The sequence below is a fragment of the Acomys russatus genome, chromosome 25 (genome assembly GCF_903995435.1).
Source record: "Acomys russatus chromosome 25, mAcoRus1.1, whole genome shotgun sequence".
Taxonomy (NCBI): domain Eukaryota; kingdom Metazoa; phylum Chordata; class Mammalia; order Rodentia; family Muridae; genus Acomys; species Acomys russatus.
Window position 1 is genome coordinate 52,821,841 of NC_067161.1, and position 9,503 is coordinate 52,831,343.

The following is a 9,503-nucleotide window of genomic DNA, read 5'->3' on the forward strand; positions in this document are numbered from 1 at the left end:
CATAAAACAAAGTTTTTTAAAATGAAATGAGAGGGGGAATGTGTGCGATAGAGTTGAGTATAGTGAAAAAACATTTTACGGTAAGCTGTGTAGAGAAAGGTAAGCAATGGTCCTCCCACCGAACTGAGCAATACACAAACAAGAGCAAAATCATCATGACACATACAGGCAAGATCGGAAAATAAATGATAGGAAATAAATAAAAAATATATACAGAGTGAATTGCTGCCACAGCTGTGCTGAGCTGAAAGACCAAGTTCCCTCTGCCTCCTGTTGGTTCCAGGTGGTGCTGTTGAGAACCTCACTGTAGTTTTTGAGACAGGATCTCTTCCTGAACCTGGAGCTCACTGACTGAGCTGGGCTCAGTAGCCAGTCACTGTCTCGCAGTAAGACAATGATGGCCCATGTGCAGCCACGCCCAGTTTTTCAATAGATCCTGGAAATACAAACGGGCCTCATGCATGCGCCATAGATCCTTTACTGACTGAGCCGTGACTCCAGCCCACTATTTTTTTTTTAACAAATGCTTTTCTCTATGTTCTTCAGAGTGAATAATTCCTATTGCCCTGTCTTTAAGTTCACTGTTGTTGCTTCTATTCTGCGTCCATGAATGATTTGATTTCAAAACATATTTTAAGAACATTCAATTATTATTTAAAGTTTCTATATCTATAATGAATTTCCTATTTGTCCACTTATTATAAACATTTCCTTTATATCTTATCACCACAACTAAAACAAAAAATTTGATTTGGTTTTGGTTTTGGTTTTTTGAGACAGGTTTTCTCTATGTGGCCCTCCCTGTCCTGGAACTCTTATCTATAGGCTGTTCTTGAAATCAGAAATCTGCCTACTTCTGCTTCCCACATGCTGCAATTAAAGGCATGTGCTGCCACTGCTGGGCCAACAAAGAAATTTTATAAAGAATCTATATTATTATCTTATTGTGTAAATGTTTTGCCTGCATGTATATATGAGCACAGTGTGCATGCCTGGTGCCCATGGAAGTCAGAATCCCTAGGGCTGGAGTTACAGATGGTTGTAAACTCCCTTGACTGGCCTGGTGTATGTAGGGTACACACCTATATATCAGAGTATACCAGGGTGATCTCGAACTCACAAGACCCACCTGCCTGTACTTCTCAAGTACTAGAATTTCGGGCATGGGCTACCACACCCAGCTCTGGGCTGTATTTTATGATGCAGAGAGTTCCCCCACACACACTTGAAGAACTTTTTTTTTATTATTCACATAAGGCTTGTGTCTAGCAGTTCTAACAAATTCCACGCGTAGAAGAGTATTCTAGAGATAGAGTTGTCTTCATTCTTAATGAAGAAATTCTCTGGCACACCAACTAGACCCAAAGACCGGGTTTCCAACTGATCAGGACGGTAACAAATCCTGGTGTGGGCCAGGGTCTCCTCCAAAGGCTGCACCACAGTGTGGTCTCCAGAGCTGTGGTAGGTATTTAAAATCAGAATTGCATAGCAAAGGTTACACACTGACTCCTGCCAGTCTCCTTAAACTTTACACACATACTGACTACACAAATCAGGGCTGTTGGTCAGGGTTCTTTTTTAAAGTACAGCTCAGGGTGATGAAGACACGCTCTTTGTAAATCCTTGTCTCCTGGCACTCACATGGGCCAGGCGACGACTGTGGTCTAGACCATGGAAAATACAAATATGCATCTTCTTGTGGGACTTGGCAGGGCCGTGTGTCTCCTGACAGCACCACAGGGCCTGCTGTTGAACACTGGCAACATGTCTCTGAAAGCAGGCCCAAGATCTGCATCCCAGCCCCAGGCTGCTCAAGAAAGTGGGTCCCAGAACCCACACCTGCAGTCAAGGTCTAGGGCGTGTGCTTGCTCTCTCCTTCCGGTGGCCTTCCTTCCCTCGCGTTTCGCTTTTCAGCAAGGAACAGAACATGAGTTTAAGGTTGTCTTTGCCCTTGGACCCATTTCCTTTGCTGATGGGATTCAAGAATGGCGTTTTGTTGCTGTGGCTGCATGCCTGGTGAAGGGATCCCTTGTGTTCCAGAAGAAACGCAGGGCCCGGCTGCTCATCATCACCACTGGCCCTGGCTGCTCGGACAGGAAACCAGCTTGGATTTCAGCCTTGGGGATTAACATCTCAGAGGCATATAAAGCTGCCTGAAACTCAGGATGAGTCAGGGCGAGGGTGCACTGGGCTGCTTGTGTGGCTGGTTTGTCTCTTGCCATTTATGGGGCTCAGCCGCCCAGGCTGATGAAGTACAAACAGCCAAAAGCAGAGCCCACTAAGAGACACTTCCCTGGAGAGTGGAGGCCACTGCTCCACCACTTGCCCTTCTCATGGTCAGCTCCCCACGTGCGATCATAGAGAAGAAAGTTTATCTCCTTCCCTCAGTGACTGGGGAACCTGAAAATTAAATTAATAAAGGGAGAAAACATACAATTTGTTGAAATTAATGTTAGCATAATATTAACATGCCTGGAAACTACACACACACACACACACACACACACACACACACAAAGAAATAGCAAATATCAATTAGACTCGGGCCCAAGCCAGGAGGGAGTTATATATCTTTTTGACAGGAGGCATTGTTATGAAGTGACTAGACCGTAGGAAAGAGGGTACAGACCATTATAACCTGCTGGGTGACATATTGGGGAAGTGTAGAAGACAAGAGCTCTGTCATTTAGCTGTGTTTATGCAGACACATCTCAGGATGACTTCCCTGCACCAGTGGGAAGGGTTCTGCATGGCTGATCAGGTGACATCTTCCTGTTATGCAGCAGAGAAGAGAGACATACAAGTTGCCTGTACCACAGCTGCTCCACAGCTTATGGCTTAAAATAATCTGCCTTGGTGGCATATTGGGGTGAGGGTGTATCCTGAGTGTGTTCTGGATCAGTAGCATATCCAGTTTGACGAGGCTGGACTAACCCGAAGGGATGTTTGGGGACATTTTTGTTAATGTTAACAGTAATTCTTTTTTTTTTTTTTTTTTTTTTTAGGGTATGAAGCTCTCTAATTGTAGCAAGTTAGAATATCAGTTTGTGAGGATACATCCCGTTTGTCAGGGAGAACTGAGATTGCAGGTAGCCCTGCAGCTGAGGAACCGCTCTAATCTTTGGCACAATCTGCGAGCCCACAGTTTTCTCACCAGCCTTGCGCTGCTCTGTAATTTTTCCTTCTCCTTCTCACCCTCCTGGTGCCTCGGCTTGCAGCTGCTTCTTTTTGAAGTAAGCGTCACAGGTGTTTGGGGGATTTTAACCTCACTGATATCAACTTTTGTAGATGTGTTGAGGCAAAATTCTGTTTGTGTTCTGTGCAGGGGAACTCTATTGAGGGCAAGAGGTCCATGCAGTCACAAGCAGCAAGCCACTTCCCAGTTGCTTCAGAAAAACCACTGTCTTCCCCTGTGCCCAGTGAGGATGATCAGGGTGGTCCCAGGAGTGATGCGCAGCTCTCTCATGTGCTGACTGAAGGGCTTTTTGCCATGGCTCAGCAGCTTCCGAGGCACGTCCTCAAGTAGGATAAAACCTAGGCATTTTTCGAAGCTTCACCACCCAAGTACCACCGTTCTTGTCACCATAGACTACTTTTGTGACAGTAGCAAGGACCTTCTCCTTTTTCTTCTTTTCAACCTTGGACTTTACATTTGAGTATTTCCTTTTGTACAAGGCCCTTCTGGAATACATCGCAGATCAGGAGTACCTGCCAATTCCTCCAACCAGGACAGGGTTTACGCTGCAAGAGGACTATGGTCCCCACTTCTGTTCTATAAACAGTAATTCTTAAAGAGGCTGCTCTTTTTAAAAAAGATTTTACTTATTATTTATACAGCATTCTGCCCACATGTGTGCCTGCCCACCACAAGAAGGCACCAGATCTCATTATAGATGGTTGTGAGCCACCCTGTGGTTGCTGGGAATTGAACTCAGGACCTTTGGAAGAGCAGATGGTGCTCTTTACTGCTGAGCCATCTCTCCAGCCCCAAGGCTGCTCTCTTCACTCCCACACTACCAGGGAATAATGGGCAAACTTGTGGACCTGCCGCCAACTAGAGTGATGGAGCCCATGAACCCATCAACTGGAAGAGCTAGATCTGGGAGAACAGAACGTTAGTGAAACCCAAACCTCATAGTTCAAACGGTAGAAAATGAGGTCATTTTTAAAGAATCCTGGTATGTAGCAAAGCCATATCTTCCAATGAGCCTGAAACGATGAGTAACAAATAACAAACCGAGCACTGGTCATTCATAAGCTTCCTCATTAGTCTCCAGCAGGTCAGGACGAAGAGAGCAACCCCTCCAAGAGTTACTGTTAGCACCAACAAAAAATGGCCCAAACCATCCTTTTGGGCCAAGCTAGCTTCTTTCCAACTGGTTGTGCTAATTAATGATCCAGAAGAGTCTGAGGGGACTACCCTCCCAACTGCAAGCAAATCACGACGATTCACTAGAGGGCAGCATGGTGACTGGTTTCTAACCACTTTTCGAAGAGCACAGAGACCGGAAATTTGTTGTCAGTATTTTTATGATGAGAGCCACTCTGAGAAAAACAAGCATCAGATACCATCTTTACTATAACTGTCTCGATGTGATACAAAAGTAGAAGTTCCAGGGATGGTTTTTAAGTCTCTGTGATATGTTTTTAAAAAGCAAGCTGCCAGCCTCGGGAGGTGGACCAGCTGTACTCGGTTGCTGCTCCGTTGCTATGCAGTGTAGTAGAAGCTACAAACAAAATCAAGATCACATTTCCTCTGCCTCAGCCATTGGAAAAGCTTTGCACACGTAGGGAGCCTCCTCTCCTGTGGTGTCTGGAGCACCAAGGTTTGCAGGGGGGTTAAACTGGGAAAGAAGACGACAGTGGTGGTCAGCTTTCTTGAGCTCCGCACAGGGCTGGTTACCTCTGTGGTCCTCAGGACAGCTCAGTGACTTGGATGTTGTTAGTGGCATCTTCATTTGACAGATGAGGAAATTGAGCCCCTGGAGAACTGTTTGCCCACTGGACAGAGAGATCTCCAGTGCCAGGGTTGAGATTCAAGCTGGTCTGTTGAGAGCTGAAAAAAATGGCTCAGCAGTTAAGAACACATACTACGCTTGTAAAATACCAGAATTCAGTTTTAAGTACCCACAGCAAGCAACTGCCAGAGTCTGTAACTTCAATCCCAGGGGATCCAGTGCCGGGCTCTGGCCTACATGGGCACCTCGCTCTTGTGCACACACCTCACACACAGACCTTTTAATAAAATGCTTTAAACCAGTAGGATGAAGCCAGATGTGGTGGCGCATTTAGGCTGTTTCCAGGTTCTGGCTATTACGAATAAGGCTGCTATGAACATGGTTGAGCAAATGTCCTTGTTGTGTGGTGGAACATCTTTTGGGTATATTCCAAGGTGGAATAGCTGGGTCTTGAGGAAGCCCTATTCCCAGTTTTCTGAGAAAGCGCCAGATTTATTTCCAAAGTGGTTGTACAAGTTTGCACTCTCACCAGCAATGGAGGAGTGTTCCCCTTTCTCCACATCCTCGCCAGCATGTGTTGTCACTTGAGTTTTTGATCTTAGTTGTTCTGATGGGTGTAAGATGGAATCTCAGAGTCGTTTTGACTTGCACACTCCATATAAAAGCCTCTGCAGCCACTGCGTGTGTGTGTGTGTGTGTGTGTGTGTGTGTGTTTGATGTGCACACACACAACCAAGGAATGCTGTGAGTGGGAGAAATAGTCTTCCTCAGGGAAGAGCACACCAACTGACTACCAATACCAAGTGGTCATCTCTGAAAATATACATACAAGTAGCATTGTACAAACTAAAATGGCTGTATTTAATTATTTCGGAACATACACACATTTGTAAAAACAAAAAGAGGCCATAAATTTGAAATAGGAGGGGTTGGAGGGAGTAAAGGGGAAGGGGGAATTAATGTAATTATAATCTCAAAAAGTAAAGTAAATAAATATAAATAAAACAATAAAAATACAAAAGAAAAAAAGCAAATGTTCTACCTTTGGCTTGGTTCTTTTTTGTTTTTGGATTGGTTTGGTTTGGTTTTTTAAGACAGGGTTTCTCTGTGTAGTCTTGGCTGCCCTGGACTCTCTTTGTAGACCAGGCTGGCCTTGAACTCACAGAAATTCTCCTGCCTCTGCCTCCCGAGTGCTGGGATTAAAGGCATGTCCCACCACTGCCTGGCTTTTGGCTTGGTTCTTAATGCTCCACCAAAGACTAATCTGTTGTGCTGTTGTTTAGAGGGACACTAATTTGTTCCACTAAAAGAAGTGGAACCTTTTAGGAGGTGGAACTTAATGGAAGAAAATAGGTCACTGGGGACATGCCCGCGAAGGTGATATTAGAAGCCTGATTCACCACCACCACCACCACCATTTCTCTCTCTCTCTCTCTCTCTCTCTCTCTCTCTCTCTCTCTCTCTCTCTCTCTCTCTCTCTCTCTCTCTGTTTCATATCTCCATGCACCACTGTCATCACACACTGACTCACACCTCCATGCACCTCCACCATGCGACACTGTCATCACACACTGACTCACACCTCCATGCACCACTATCATAACACACTGACTCACATCTCCATCACCTCCACCATGCACCACTGTCATCACACACTGACTCACACCTCCATGCACCTCCACCATGTGCCACTGTCATCACACACTGTATTACTCCAGGCCCAGAGTAACAGAGCCTTACCACAGACTGAAACCACTGATACTGTAAACCAAAATAAACCTATCCTCATTATAAGTTGACTATCTTCAGTGTTTTGTCACAATAACAGAAATCTGACAAACACACTGTCTACATCTTGTAGTGGAAATGTCAATATTCATATTGAGTATGCCTTGTTCAAAATGCTTAGAATAGCCAGGCATGGTGACGCACGCCTTTAATCCCAGCACTTGGGAGGCAGAGGCAAGCGGATTGCTGTGAGCTTGAGGCTAACCTGCTCTACAAAGCAAGTCTAGGACAGCCAAGGCTACACAGAGAGACCCTGTCTCGGGGGAAAAAAAATACCTAGAGACTGAGAGTGTTTGGGGGAGGGGCTTTAATATTTTGGAATATTTGCATTGATTTGTTGACTAAACATCCCTAACCTGAATACTGAATATGAAATGCTCCAATGTCAAAATCACTTTGAATGTCATGGGGCTCTAATGCCAGATTTCAGCCTTTCAGGCTACGATGTTCAATTGTTACAACTGAAGAAAGATGGGAATGAGGATCTGGACAGAAAGTCCAATTTCCAACTAAAAATACTTTGATAAAGAGAGAAGAGAAAAATGAAGGAAATTATAATAAAAACAGTATGCTTGTGTTCCATCAGAGAACACACAACCTTTTTTTTTCCGAGACAGGACTTTTTTGTGTCCTGAACTTCTTTGTAGACCAGGCTGGCCTCAAACTCACACAACTCTGCCTGCCTCTGCATCCTGACTGCCCTGCTGTGCCTGGCTCCACACAGACAGTCTTAAAGCTGAATAGGAAGTACGGGTTGCTGACAGTGAACTTGCCCAAATCATGCATCCCCGACCCTCGCTGACTTTTGTATTTTATGCTCAAAGCCCACATCTTGATTGACACACTTCAGTTAGCAAGAACAGCCATTGAGAAGCAGAACTAAAGAAGCCACAAGGTAAATATTTAGGGACTTTCCTGGATCCTGGCACTATAGACTAGGTCTTCAGTGGATTAGGTCTTTGTTCCCATTTTAGCCGGTATTGGGGTCTGTGTGCTGGTGTCTAATATTGCCTCCAACCCTGCACCAGCTGTGCTAAGATGTGGGCTCCTGTTAATACCCAGACAACTACAGATTGAAATGCCCCACTATGTGCCTGGCACACTCAATAGAGACCCAGATAGAGACCAAGAAACATCAGCACAAACTTCATATTCAAACTCCAGAATTGGAGAAAAGACATTAACGCACCAGAATAAACAAACAACTGGGAGCCGGTAGTGCTGAGTTTTCCAGTAGCTGTACAGAAGTTAGAAAATTATCCTTTCAAGAAACTCAAGTGTGAAAATGATTTCCAACTTAGAACATTCTAACCAAACGATCAGTGTAATGTGAAGTGAGTGCCTGAGGCAGAGTGACAAGCACAGCTGTTTTCTAATGTGATATGAAGCTGGAATAAGGCGTTTCCAGGAAGCTGGTGAGGTGGCTCAGTGGTTAATGGAAACTGCTGCTCTAGCAGAAGACCCAGTTCTGTCTTCCTGCACCTCACAACTGCTGGTAACTCCATTTCCTGGGAGATCTGATGCCCTCTTCTGGCTTTCACAGGCACTACATGTGCATGGTGTACATAGAAATGGGCATCTAGTTAAAAAAAAAAAAAAAAAGCTACTGCAGAATGTGCACCAACAAAATAAGAAAGTAAATTAAGAAAGCTCACATGGATTGAGGATTGCTGGACCATCACATCAGAGATCTGAGAACTCTCAGGATGACAGCAGGTGGAAAAGCAACCAGTCCAGAGAGGCAAGAGCATAGTAAGTACCAGGAGGGATGTGTCCAAGCAGTCCAAAACAAAAAACAAAATCTGTTTAGGGTGTAGAAAGTAGTATCTGGAAATGTTTAATAACCTGGGGGTAGAATGAGCAACTGACAATAGATTTCTAGGTAAGTTTTTAAATGGGAAACAGGCTGAGATGGACTCATACATTGGGTAATGAAACAAGCATAATGCAGTCAAGGACTGTCAAGGGGGAGGGGAAAGGAGCGGCAAACTCAGAGTTCTGAGGGGCCAGATATGGGGGCCTGCAGACCTGCATTGTGAGACGTTTCCTCTGAGATGGGAGCTGCTGCGGTTGTGTGCTGAAGGCAACATGTCTGACTCGCTTGTTAGCATGGTGGCTATTCCTGATACTTTAGAATAAGCTCCTGGGATGCAGCAGGATGCTGCTGCAGTTAGAGGAAATGTGATGATGCTTCTCAGCTGCATGACAGCGGCACGGACTAGGTGGCATTAGAGGGAGGCAGGAGAACAACAGACTGCCCATTGATTTTAAGGGCAGAACCAAAGTAAATGATTAACATAAAACGGAATCAGTAATGGTCATGGCAGATGAGACGGTTCAGCTGGGCAGCTGTCAGGGGAAGTGGGGCTGGTTCCTCTCAGAGCCTTTCTCAATCCCATATCTGGTGCTTCCACCAGAGTCTGAGAGCCCAGGGTAAGCCAGTAGGGCCCCTGGAACATCTCTGTATCTTTATACGATTTCTACTCATCACATCTCTCCAGTCTGATGGCTTCCAGAGAACCAGGCTTCTTCCCAGTGGCTCAGGACTCTGAACCAGCCCCTTTTGATCTGGTACCCACCAGAATAGTGTCACTTCAGTGAGATCCTGTCCCTCAGAATCCAGTGGCTATGTTGAAAGAGAGGACTAGACACCCACTCCGGATGGACAACAGACACAGAACGTGTGAATGTGTTTTTAAATCAGCAGCAGCAGGTTTGGGGGAAAAGATAAGAGTTCATTTGTAGGACATTCTGCAA

General features: G+C 45.1%; 1 pseudogene; it reads right to left on the reverse strand.

The window, feature by feature from the left end:
- Positions 1–3,032: 3,032 nt before the first annotated feature.
- Positions 3,033–3,802, reverse strand: LOC127208460 (60S ribosomal protein L6-like; annotated as a pseudogene).
- Positions 3,803–9,503: the final 5,701 nt, after the last annotated feature.